Below are 14,132 nucleotides of genomic sequence, written 5' to 3' on the forward strand. Positions count from 1 at the left end.
TTTTACTGGATGTTGTGATGGACTCCGTTTTGCACCAGTGACCTGTGTGCTTGTTTTTTGGCTCAGAACGTGCTGTTCTAATCAGACTAATGTTATCAAAGGTTTTAGTATCTCCATGGCAGTTTCCTACCATCCTTTTTGATTTCAGGGCAGGGTGGGGGCAGTCTTTCTCTCAAACTCAAGCCCAGTGAGCATGCATGACTTTAAGAAGTTCGCTGTGAGTGGTTTATCCGTCCTCTGCAATTTGGATGACACAGGGACTGGTGTCCAACTCCTGCTGTAGAAGTTTAAAAGGTTGTGGGAGGATCCACCTACCAGGAGATGGAAAGAAGAGAGGGCTACGTTCAGAAAGGAGCGACGTCCCAGTCAATTGTGGGTCAACCAGAGCTAGTTTGGGGCTGTCTTACATCTGGACTGGATTATATGGAGCAATGCTGAGATCCCAGTAGAAAGAGGCTAAACGTGTATGCTGCTCCTTGAAATCTGAAGGAGAAATTGTGCCTGATCAATTAGCGGAAGTGCATTTACCCTGCCAGGACACTGCAGGTGAGAGACGGTGAATGAGGGGTGGGATCGCCCAAGACCTCTGAAAGTGGCCACCAGAGAGCCATCAATTTCAAATCAATCCTGGCCAAAGGAGGCAAGGATGACATTTCCTACTTCATTAACCAACCCGCCGCCCTGCCCCGCCCCCCCCCCGCACGACCCTCCCCCACCACGCCCCCCGCCCCAGCCCACACCAACTCCTACAAGTTTCAAGTTTCAACTCTGCAGGAGACAAAGGCAGGCTTGTTCTACTGGGGAGGAAGAGAGGGGTGCGTGGGGATGGGGAGAGGCCGGAAGAAGCTGATAGAAAACAGAAGCAACCTGTTTATGATGATATCAGGAATGAGTATAGAATTTTAAATCTTCAAAATAGCCATTTACTTCTCATAAGTCAATAAATAAACAGAATTACATGTCGTGTATTTGAAATGAGGATAGAAAGTAGAAAATGTCTTGCTCATGCCAAGTTGCTTCAGTTGCGTCAGACTCTTTGCAACCCCAGAGAACCCTCCTCTGTCCATGGGGTCCAGGTAAGAATACTGAAGTGGGTTGCCATTTCCTTCTCCAGAGGGTCTTCTGGACCCAGGGATCAAACCCGCATCTCTTGTCTCCTAGATACTTAGAGGCAGGATGTGGACAAGATAAAAATCAAGGTTGACAACTTCACTTTTCAGTTACTTTGTTAGCAATAGAGGCAGCTGAAACATGTCAGGCTCTCAGACTGGCACTTTACATCAATCATCTCCTTTTTTGTTATATGCCAGGTAGAAGTCTAATCTTTTTAGGATCCAGCAAGAGATTTGCATATCTCCTATTTAGTCGATCTAGGAAGCCTAACAAGACTTATCAAAATGTTTTCTTGGCAGTTTCTGACTCTTCAGAGAAATTCAGGTCACTTGGATTTCAGTGTTAGAATTAATTCAAATGCTGAAGCAGCTGCTTCGGTATTCCAAATATACGATGTAAATGACAGTGTAGGACAGGTATGAAAAAACGTAGACTGAATTCTGCATTGGCTTGGTTCACCAGCATTTTTGTTTCACAAATTAGAAACTTTCTGATAGCAACAATCTGTCATTTCGTCTACTTTTATGAGAATATAATATAATGATTTTAGTTAGATGGTATAATTTTTATTTGTATTCTAAAATGGGAAAAGTGAAAGTTGCTCAGTCATGTCCAACTCTTTGCGACTCCATCCATGGAGTCCTCCAAGCCAGAATACTGGAGTGGGTAGCCTTTCCCTTCTCCAGGGGATCTTCCCAACTCAGGGATCAAACCCAGGTCTCCCACATTGCAGGCAGATTGGTTACTAACTGAGCTATCAGGGAAGCCCAACAGCATATGAAATACAACAATTTGTGAAAAGTCCATACAAGGCACTTCATTGTGAAAAAGCTCTGGTTTCTCTTTCTATCCACTTTCTTCCTTTTGTCTCTGTGTTTACCAGCGAGTTTACGTCATTTGTGGTTTCTAAGCTCCTGTTCTTTATGCTGTAAATCTTGTTAAAACCCATGCTAGATGAGGCTAGTTGGTTGAACTACCGATGTGAATTCAGATATTCATTCAGATTAAATTCAGAAATGTCAGAAACATACACAAGTAGTGAACCTGTCTTTGAATCTACTATTTTATCTTTTGTTTATTTATGTGGCAGAATAAGTTGTTTATACGTGAAAGGAAGAGGGCAGAGGGTAAACTCCGTTTGAAGTTCCCATTTTCTGATCAGAGTCCCTACCAGAAAATGGTAGGCGGCTACGGTTAAATTGGACCGTAGCCTAGTAATGTCTCAATGTATCTGGAAATTATGGTCACATTTGTGGACAATTTTAAAGGTAAATTAAGTTTTAAATATATAGTCCTAGGAAAGGCTAGAAAGAAAAGTGTATAGGTGACACTAAGACATAAGCTTTTCTGGGGCAAATTTCTGGATAAAAACATATAATAAAAAGTAACTAATGATTATAACTATTTTCAGACAGGTAAATATTACATCCTATTGCCTTCCTGTATTACAGATGGGAAGACAATTTGCCTCAGATTACTGGTCATAGCCCAAGCCCATTCCTGGTGGTAAAGCAGTGCATTATCCATTTTAGGTGATTTAGCTCCTAAAAAACTCAAAAGTAACAAAAGAACAACATGTACTAGAGACACATAAGATTTAAAAGATTTTAAACAGCCTTGGCACATCCTGTCTTAAGACAGCCACATTTAAGCATATGTTGTGGTTCAGTCGCTAAATTGTGTCCAACTCTTTGGTGACCCCATGGAATGTAGCCCACCAGGCTCCTCTGTGCATCAGATTGTTCTATTATGGTGTTTACAATGATTAAGTACAGAAGGGTCTTTTCTATATTTGAATACACTCTAGAAAATTAATCCTACACTTGCAGATTTTCCCAGTTGTAGCTATTAGACGCTCCTAAAGCCTTGACGTGGGTTTATTTCTTTCTTCTTTTTACTCAGAAGTCTTAGAATCAAAATGGGGCACATGTGGCAGTAGTGAAGTTGTATAGTTTTTTTTTTTTTTAATATCTCATGCTTTGGTTAATGCCATATCCTAGAATTTAATGAATAATAATTACAGGTAATATTTGTTAAATGTGGCTGAGACAGGTGTAATTATATTCTGAGCCTTTTTCATGAATCATCTATCTTCATATCTCTGCCAAGAAGACACACACATACACACATATATATACACAGGCATGTATATGTATTTTCATATATAAATGAGGCAATTGAGGCTAAAAGAAGTTAAGAAACATATATAATGTTTTGAAAAGGAACTAGGATTTTAACAAAGGTCAATCAGCCTGATTTTAAAAACCTTACCCTTCCCATTATACCGGTAGTCTTACCATAGTCATTTTCAGCATCTTGTTGATATTTTACTCTTCCAAAGCACAACTGGGAATTTTTAAAATGCTTAATTGTACTTTTAATATTATAACATTTGAACACATTTAGACAGTCTGTCCTGGTACAGACAGTTATTAATCCTAAACTTAAATTCAAATAAAGCTCCAGAAACTTTCAAGTAAAACTCCAGTTGTCCTGGTACTCAAAGGGTTTGGTTCTGTTTCATAGCCTCTTTTATTTTCCAGTGTCCTTTCTGCAGGAGGGATTCTGGAAGCAGACAGTTCCTAAGGATGCAATCCTGTCTGAGGAAGTCTGAAGAAGGTTCAGAGAAACAAATGATTTCCATTGTCTTGTCCTTTTCTCTTGTCCTGCTAGCCTTTTCTACCTTGTTGGCCCAGGTTAACATTTAGGATTTTCATAACCAGAGTACAACTGGTACTTTCAATATTGTTCAGGAATAGCTGTTTGCAGGGAAATGGTTGCAAATGTATGTAGGCCCCAAAGCCCGAATACAGATATTTTAATTGGTAATCAAGGCTCCTTTATGCCTTTTTCCTCCTTGCTCCTTCTTTTTCTTTTCCTTATAGCTCTCCTCCTTTCTTCCCTAATCATTTTTTTGTGTCTGCAGGAGCGCATTCCATTTTTCTAGGCCTTTGCTCTCAGCTCCTGTTATGTGACTTCAACTAGGGTATTAGTAATACTGATAAAGATTTCCCTGTCAAGAGGGATTTGTCTTTTAATAAGAGACTCTTGAACTAAAAAGTTTTTAAAATGCAAAAGAATGAATTTCAAGTTGCAGGAAGTTTGGGAGATTAATTTGGGACATGAGTTCTTGAAACCTGCTTGTTATTCAGATAATTCCTATTTCAAAAGTGGAGGTATGTGTTCAGTAAAGAAACTGAATTATCACAAGCCAGAACCTACTTTTTTTTGGCTTCTCTGGTGGCTCAGATGGTAAAGAATCTGCCAGGAGACCCAGGTTTGATCCCTGGGTGGGAAGATCCCCTGGAAATGGGAATGGCAACCCACTCCAGTATTCTTGCTTGGAGAATTCCATGGACAGAGAAGCCTAGTGGGCTACAGTCACAGAGTCGGACACGATTGAGAGATTAACACGCACACGCACACACACATACACACACAGAATCTACTATTATCACAGTTATAATTGGGACCACAGCTTCCTAGCCTTCATGTAAGCTGACACTATTCCATCTGCCCCGTATTCACACATTTATACGATAATCAGGGCATTATACCCTTGAAGATGAAGAAGAGATTTTTTTTTTAATGTAAAAATCTCCAAATTTTAATTAAGACAGTTACAGGAATTCCCTGGTGGTCCAGTTGTTAGGACTCCATGCTTTCTCTGCAGAGGACCTGGGTTAAAAACGATTGGGGAAATACGATCCCACAAGCCTCTAAGCACGGCCAAAAAATAAAGATACTGCTTTAAAAAAAAGGGTCATGATAGCTTTTTAAATTGAAGTGTGATTGATTTACAATATTGCATTGGTTTTAGGTGTATGGAAAATATATATTTTGGTAGTTTTTTTAGATAATTTTCCATTATAGGTCATTATAAGATGCTGAATACAGTTCCCTGTACTATACAGTAAATTTTTGTTGCTTAAGAAAGATTTTTAAAAAATTTGTCTACAATGTTTTTGATAAAATTAATTTTCCTTCTTGTAATGCCTATCCATGATTTCAATTTTAAAAGTATTGAATTCATCAATATATGACTTGTTAGGTAGGAGGTAACATTGCCAGTTGCTGAAATTCTATTCCTTTAGACATTTCAGAATTTGCTCTCACTCTTTTAATCTACTTACAAGTCAGGTAATCTCTGCCAGATGTGCTGTTTCTGCATTGTCTTGAGATTTCCTTTATAGGATTTGTGTGACACTTCTTACTGAGCATAACTGTTGTTCTAAATAACAAGGAATGTTCCCACAGGGAAGAAAGAGGGGGTGTTTTCAGAACCTGCATCTTGTGTAGTCCTGTCAAAGTTTTTGTAATTCTAGATGCGATAGTGTGGGACAAATGCCTTTGCATCATTGGTTATTGGAGCAGGAAAGGTATCCTGTGATACAAATCCTGTTTAGGATTTGGACAGATTATTGTCATTATCCTAGTTCTCTTTTTGTTTCTTTAAACATTTTCCCACACTGTTTTGTGCTCACTTTTGTTACCCACCTTCATGCTCCCCCCATTTCTCTCTCTTTTTCAATCCTCTGGTCTGGTTTGTTATTAATAACCAAAGTACCCATGTAATATTATATCATTTGTTGTTTGTGTAGAGTTATCATGGCCAGAATAGTTACCACTGACTGAACACGAGAGACATGCCCCACACTTCGTGTATTTCTTTCCTAATCTTTAATATAACCCTACAATTATTATTCCTATTTTACAAAGAGACTATAAGATGTCATCCTCTATCAGCTTCATCATTGTGTCATATCAGAACTTTACATTGAAGTTCACTCATTCATTTTCTTGTGCTTTATTCATGGAATATATTGATTCAGCCAAAATTGATTGAGTGCCTGTTATGTGCAAAGTTGGGATTCAAAGATTGTGGGGATTACCAAGGTAACTCACACATCCTTGTCCTATATTACAGGCTAGATGAGAAAATAATGCCTATGCATACATAACCAAAAATACAGGGTAAATCTGTAAACTTCTTCAAGATATTCCCTAAACTCTAGCCACTAAAAGAGTATCAAATACCAATGCAAGCTTAATAGACATGTGTTGAGTGAATGTTTCAATCAACTGATATCGGAAGAGTAATACAGATAAAAGTCTATGTAACTTAAGAAGAGAGTTTCCTTGGAGATTGTGGCATTTGAGTAAAATCTGGGTGTAAACTCCAACAGGGTGAAGGGAGGGTATTGCAAGGTGAGCAAACTGTATGGGCCTAGGTGTGGAGGTGAGGGGTGTGAAATGTAGTCTGAAGTTCCATGGGAAGGACCTTCATGGACTGGCTACTGGAAGTGGGCTTATTCACTTGGTAGAATTTTCATTGAGCCATAAAAGAAAATTTTCTTAAAAGTATACAGAACAAAGAAATGAAAGTCTCAATAGAAAAGGCAATATGTTAGGAGGTTGGGATTTACATATACACACTGCTGCTGCTGCTGCTGCTAAGTCGCTTCAGTTGTGTCCGACTCTGTGCGACTCCATAGACGGCAGCCCACTAGGGTCCTCTGTCCCTGGGATTCTCCAGGCAAGAATAGTGGAGTGGGTTGCCATTTCCTTCTTCAATGCATGAAAGTGAAAAGTGAAAGTGAAGTCGCTCAGTCGTGCCCAACTCTTAGTGACCCCATGGATTGCAGCCTACTAGGCTCCTCCATCGATGGGATTTTCCAGGCAGGAGTACTAGAGTGGGGTGCTATTGCCTTCTCCAACATATACACACTACTACATGTAAAACTGGTAACCAACAAGAACCTACTGTATAGCACAAGGAGCTATACTCAATATTTTGTAAAAAAAAACAATCTGAAAAAGAATATATATATATACATATATTTATGTATAACTGAATCACTTTGCTCTATACCTGAAATTAACATGACATTGTACACCAACTATTATTGTTTTAATTGCTCATTCATGTCTGATTCTTTTGCAACCCCATGGACTATGGCCTGCCAGGCTCTTCTGTCCATGGAATTCTCCAGGCAAGAATACTGGAGTGGGTTGCCATTTCCTTTTCCAAGGGATCTTCCTGACCCAGGGATTGAACCTGTTTCCAGCACTGGCAGGTGGATTCTTTACCACTGAGCCACGAGGGAAGCCCACAACTCTACTTTGATATAAAAAAGATCAGTATGAGAATCTCAAGTGGATTTGGGAAGGGGAATAAAGATAAGCCTCTAGCAATCTTTCAGCATTGCAAAATTTTGATAAGTGTACTAGATTTTTCAGACTTTCAGTTGAAACTTTATAAAACAAAATAAAGCAAGAAAAAATGTGATACTGGGTAAAGATTGTTATCTTCAACAGCAAACAAGTTCTTTATATCCTGAACACAGTTTTTGCCCCATTATTCTTTTGCCTGACTTGTTTGTCCAGTTCTAAGACAAACTGATTTGGCAGGGTTCTACATAAAATAAGCTACAGTAGAAGTAAGAAAAAAAAGATTTCTGTTTGGACATAATATGGCAAAATTGCCTGGGCTTCGGAGTCTGATAAACCTCAGTCCCAGTCTTAGAATGACCGTTATTAACTGTGTGATCTTGGACAAATCAGCTCATTTTTCTTTTATAGCTGCTATCCTTTATTTTGACAGATGTGGCTTGTTATGAGAAGGCAAAGAAATCCTTGTCATTCTTATCTATTCTTATTCTTATCTATTCAGAATGAAATTTTTATATCAGCCTGTTTTTTATTCCTTGGTTTATATCAGTTATTAGTGTAACAATACCTGCTTGATGGAGTTTTATGAGGATTAACAATAGAATATATATAAAGTGCATGTAGATGGTACTTAGAAAACAGCGACTTATTTTTCCTCCTAATTCTGTCCTGATTTCTCATTTTCCTCAAAGTGCTGTGAAAGGAAGATGAGAGATTTTTACAAATCCCTGTGATTGAGGAAAGTGTTATAGCATAGTGACTAAGAGTACACTTTTGGTACACACTATCACCCCCTAAAATTAGAAAGTAAATTCCATGAGGACAGAGGATTTTGTCAGTCTAATTTACTGAGGCATCCCCAAAACTTTATAGAGTATCTGGTACATAAGAGGTACTAAGCAAACATATGGAATGATGAAGAATTGGGTTAATATCTTGGCTCCACCGTTGACTTGGTTTGTATTTGGTATAAACTGAGGCAGAATAAGGTGAAATGATTTACCCAAGGTCAGAAAGCCTCAGTTTCTTCATCTGTAAGACAGTGATAATAATAGTATTTTTATTGAACTATCATCAGCATATAACATTAAATTGGTTTCAGGTTTTCACAGTGTAATGATTTGATTTGTGTATATATTGATAAAGATGACCACCATCAGTCTAGTTGACATCCATCACCAAACATGGTTACACATTATTTTCTTGTGATGAGAACTTTTAAAGTCTACCCTCTTATCAACTTTCAAATGTGCAATATATTATTATTCAGTCACTGTGCAGTTCATTACATCATTGCAGCTTATTTTATAATTGGAACTAACTTCATTTTACAGGGTTTTATGAGGAGTAAATGCATATGAATTTGAATGAGTTTAAAACAGCATCTGGCACATAGTGAGACTACCATAAATGAAGCTCTAAATGGGAAGGCACTGGGGCTCAGAAATTAATAGGTACCATTGGAATACTGCCAAGTACAAGCTGAGATAGAAAAATAGAAAGGGGAATTCAAAGGTAGGGTAGAATCTCTATTATTAAAAGAATATATTAACTTCTCCCTCAAACACCTTCCTGAGCTCTGCAGTGGGCAGATACCACCCTCTTCCAAAGTGTGATACAACACCATGTGCTGTGGCAAGGTGACCCTGTGGGAAACATATCACAGGGAAAAAGAGGGACCTTCCTCTACAAGGGGAAAGGGGGAACCAGCATTTATTGTAAGGCAAATTTGCAGCCAAAGTCTTAGCTATTCTCATCACTGACATAATCTCATTTCTTCCTCACTGCCAATCTCTTTGGTGGCTCAGACGGTAAAGAATCCGCCTGCAATGTGGGAGACCTGGGTTCGATCCCTGGGTTGGGAAGATCCCCTTGAGAGAGGCATGGCAACCCACTCCAGTATTCTTGCCTGGAGAATCCCCACGAACAGAGGAGCCTGGTGGGCTAACAGTCCATGGGGTCACAAAGAGTTGGACATGACAGAGAGACTAAAGTAGCAGCAGCAATCTGTGAGTTACTATTCTGTTCATGTCACACAAGAGGAGACAGAAGTCCAGAGTAACTTGATCGTAGTCACCCAAGTCGATGTGACTCCAGGCTACATATACATTTAGGATACACCCTTACTGGCTGTCACTTGGTTTCCCCAAGCCACTTTGCTGTAGAACAAACACAAATCTCTCATCTTCCAAAGCATGGCAACTAACAGCAAAATGGGGTTTCCCTCCTCTGAGAAAGAGAAAGATTTTCTACCCCATCCCAGAAGAAATACAGTATCTTTCCTAAGACATAAAAGGCTTTGGATCAATAATGATACATCAAAACTCAAATCTCTGGTTCATACGGTTTTTTTTTTTTTTTTCGACTTCATAAGCATTTCTACACTGTCATTATGAAGAAATGAAAATGAAAGTGTTAGTCGCTCAGTCGTATCTGATTCTTTGAGATCACACGGACTATAGCCTGCCAGGTTCCTCTGTCCATAGAATTCTCCAGGCAAGAATACTGGAGTGGGTAGCCATTCTCTTCTCCAGGGACTCTTCCCAACAAAGGGATCGAACCTGGGTCTCCTGCATTGCAGGCAGATTCTTTACCATCTGAGCCATTAGGGAAGCCACATGAAGAAATAGCAGATTTAAAATGATCAGGAGTGCTATTGACACCTCTTATACAATAAAGAAGAGGTGAAGAACTTGACTGCAATTTTTGAAGAAGCTACCATTGTTAACTTCATCCCAGCAAAGTTGTATCTCAAACCATTAGAAGATGCCCAGAAGTAGAACAGACCTTGAACGCACAATGAAATTTTCCACTGAATCTTGTTACTCAGTGATTTCTTTAGCAGAAAAAAGTCACTGTATAATAAAGGATTTCTCCCTAAGTATAAAAAGAAAACTATTAATATTAGTTGCTATGTGAATAACTGTCACAGCATAATTTAATTTTCTAAGAAATTATTGAGAGTTTTCCTAATTCCAGATAATATAGAGTGTGACAATCTTTGTAACTTTAAGAATATTAATTGCAAGCCAAATGATAAAGCTATTTTAACTCATTCACAGGTTGTTTCACAGAAAAGCATTTGGTTGTCAATATGTAAACTCTAAGCTTCTGTTTGGCTTCTAAATTGATAAATATACTTATCATGACTGCTTAATCCATTTCTTTCTTGTTTGACCAGAACTTTTAAGTTTAATTATTAAGGCATGTTTGAGTATAACAAATGAATTTCAGGTGTGTTCTGTGTATTTCTCCTGTTGAAAATTTTGCAGAACTATGACTCACTGTGTTTTTTGATATCTTATTGTGCTCTATTAATAGATATTTCAAAGCAGAAACTTTCTCAAAAAGTATAGATTAAAGAACAGCATGTAGATGACTGACCAATGTATATCACTATGTCTTCACAAAAAAAGATCAAAAATTAATTTTCAAAGTTTTGTCAATAGGCAAAGATTGGAATTTTGTTTATAAAATTTGCTCATGAATTAAACTTGCATTGTAAATCAATCAAGGGGAAGGAATGTATGCTAGCATACATTATTTTTCCAATGCAAGAGCACTGTTCTACCAATAAAGTGAGAAACATGACCATTTGCTCCTATCTCATTCCCCCAGAAAACCCTTTATTTATGGAATTTAATTAATCCTACTTATTATGAAAATTTAGAATATTTTTTTTTATAATTATGCTATAGAATTTAAATATTGTATAGTTGTATGGTACAGTATTTAGTTTATTTGGAGATGGTATTCATTTCATAAATGGTTTCATATTTCAAATCAAGAAAACCTGTTAATGAAGATACATTTCACAGCAATTTATCAATTACTTTTAGTTACATGGTAAGACACCACTGGGATATAATGTGTTCTATCATCTTTATGATATGTTTAGAAAGCACAGTTGCTTGATTTGTTGTCAACCAAAAGATGTTGGTGGTAAATCAAGTTATTTTCAGAAGATGGGCTGTTTAGCTGTATGCCAGCACAATATCAAGAACAGAATATGGGAAGTGCTCAAGTAGTCCAAATTTTCCAGATTATGTAGATAGGCTTAACTTCTTGATTGTGAAGTAATTTGAGGAATGGAAAATGACTAAGTTGCAGTCTCTTGTCCTTAGGAACCTAGCAGTATTGAAGAGTACTGTGTCATTCACACAAATAATACAGCAATAATATACAATATTGTATATTGTATACAATAATATACAATACACAATTGTATATACAATATACAGTTGTATACAATATACAAGTATATATTGTATACAATAATATACAATATAATATATAATACAGTGTTTTATGAAAATAAAATATTAATAATATAATACTCTAATATCAAACTTCTTTTTAATATTCACAGTGTGAGGAGAGCTCAGTGAGTGGGGAAATCATATTCAGTAGGGCAATGATGAAAGAGTCTTGACCTTGTTATTGAAGGACTTCAAAAGGTTGCACCACGGGTTAGTTGTTCAATTTGGAGGGAATGGAGGAATGAGCCAGAGCCTGGGAAATAAGAGGAAATGTGATGATATCGGTTAAAGAGAAACAACTAAAGCAACCAGAGAATTTGGTTCAGCGTAGGAATAGGAAATGAAATGATGTGGGGAGAAGCTGGAAAAGAGGATAGGGGTTATTTTGTGAAAGGACTTAAATGTCAGGCAAAAGGACTTGATGTATTTTTGTAGATAATAACAAGGCTTTGAAAAATTTTGTATAGAAAGACTGATTCAGTAAGAAATGTGCATTTGGAACTTGTTCTGTATCAATGTATAGAATAACAGTAAATATTGGAGGTTGGAGAACTATTTTAGCAGCCTGTTGCAGGAGTCCTGGCTTGCAGTAAAGAGGACTGGAGCTATATTACTGGCACTGGGAGAAGAAAGGAGGAACATATCTTAGTAACCGGAAAGTACTTTAGAGTACCTGTGTCTTGATGACTAATTTGAATGTGCGGGACAAGGACTTAGAGCAGTTGGTGATAATTTTAAGATTCAAGGCTGAATTATAGTGGAAGAATGGTTCTGCTACTATTAGACATCGTGGAGTCAGGAGAGAAGTATTAACAGGGTAGTTAGGTATCATGAAGGTTACCTAACTGATTGATTTTGGTTATTGTGTGTGTGTGTTTTGGTAGGCTGTAGATAATGCCACAGAAGTTTATTTCTTGATCGCACTCCATGTCCAAGACAGATGAGAGGGAATCTTTTTCTCCATGAAGCCATTCAGAGTCCCAGCTAGAGGGACACCTCATCAGGAACTGCAGTAGCAAAGGAAAGAGAAAGACTTAAAATTTTCCCATAGATTTTTAAACATATTGTCAGCCTAGATGTGAAACACATCATTTCTGCTAATATTTCGTTGGCCAGAATGAGCCTCATGGCACCACCTGAATATGAGGGAGCTGAGAACTACACGCCCTTGTATGCTCAGGAAGAAGCGGATGTTGGTGAACACTAACAGTATCTATTACACATTCAGTGAGTGTAAAGAAGATGGATTTTTCCATCACTGTGGGTTATGTGTGTGTAAAAGGGAGGATAATGGGTAGAAAAAGAAAACTTTCTCCTGCTTTATATGAAAAGCTCTCCCTGCACTCAGCCAAAGGAGGTTTAGACTCACGGGCATTTCTACTCTTAACACGACTGAGCGACTGAACTGAACTGAGCTGATTCTTTCATTTCAGCATAATATTACCAGGTAATAATATTCAAGATTGACTGGTTTGACCAAACTAATTCCTTTGTCCTAAAGTAAATAAACCTTGAATATTCATTGGAAGGACTGCTGTTAAAGCTAAAGCTCCAATACTTTGGCTACCTGATGCAAAGAACTGACTCATTGGAAAAGAAAGACCCCGATGCTGGGAAATATTGAGGGTAGGAGGAGAAGTGGGTGGGGCAGAGGATGAGATGGTTAGATAGAGTCACTGATTCAATGGACATAATTTCAGCAAACTTCAGGAGATAGTAGAGGACAGAGGAGCCTAGTGTGCTATAGTCCATGGGGTCTCTAAGAGTTGGACATGACTTAGTGACTGAACAGCAATGATATTCAGGCTTCAGAGGAGTAAGAGGCTTATTGCAGAATGTTCTCTCACAATGCTCAAGAGAATTTCTGGAAGTTTTAGAAAATAAATTCTTTGTTCTGGGTCACTATTGCAATAGGAAACATAGGATCATTTGTATTTCTAAATCTTCAATAAAATTTAATTTGTAGCATGTACATAAAAGTATTTGGAAGGCTACTCAATAGCACCTGTGATTTCATGTACCACAGGCACAAGAAGAGTTGGAATAAGCTTAGTCACAAATATTTACTGTTGATATCACCAGTTACATCAATAAAGAAAAACTAATTTTTTTCACAGGGTAATTATGAGAGGCCAGGGTAAGTATTTGTTACGTTCCGTGGCATAAAGCATTCCCAACCTTTATATATTTAGATTTCTATTGGTCTATGAATGCCAAGGAAGGAAAGAATGCTGAATGTGTTCAAATGTTTCACTCTGTTAATAAATATAATGAGTAAACTTTACAATAACATCAACTATTTATATTTATTGTATCAATGTAATAAACTCTTTCCTTCTCAAAAGTCTCCTGGTTGGAGTAAGTGACATAGTAACCCTAACTCTATCCTATTCCTCAGCACCAGAAGTCGTTAGGTTACTATATGTTAATTCTTCTTGTCTTATACCTGGGAATTGTGCACTGCTATATACAATGTCCTTGATTACTATATGAGCTCATTAAAATTTAATTAACTCTTGAAAGATAGATTGAAAGTGAAAGTGAATGTGAAGTCGTATCTGACTCTTTGCGACCCCATGGTCTGTAGCC

At 37.7% G+C, this 14,132-nt stretch overlaps 1 protein-coding gene across 2 annotated transcripts in view; it reads left to right on the top strand.

Moving 5' to 3' along the window:
• Window positions 1–346: 346 nt before the first annotated feature.
• Window positions 347–14,132, top strand: part of SLCO1A2 (solute carrier organic anion transporter family member 1A2) — a 113,059-nt gene continuing 99,273 nt past the window's right edge. Inside the window, exon 1 of one of the 2 annotated variants that reach the window (XM_024991375.2) lies at window positions 347–546. The gene's annotated coding sequence lies outside the window, so the exon portion shown is untranslated. Of the gene's footprint in view, window positions 547–834; window positions 1,077–14,132 lie in introns of those variants that run through there. The other variant, XM_059886122.1, reaches the window with a different exon arrangement.

This window comes from Bos taurus, chromosome 5 (genome assembly GCF_002263795.3).
Source record: "Bos taurus isolate L1 Dominette 01449 registration number 42190680 breed Hereford chromosome 5, ARS-UCD2.0, whole genome shotgun sequence".
Classification (NCBI taxonomy): domain Eukaryota; kingdom Metazoa; phylum Chordata; class Mammalia; order Artiodactyla; family Bovidae; genus Bos; species Bos taurus.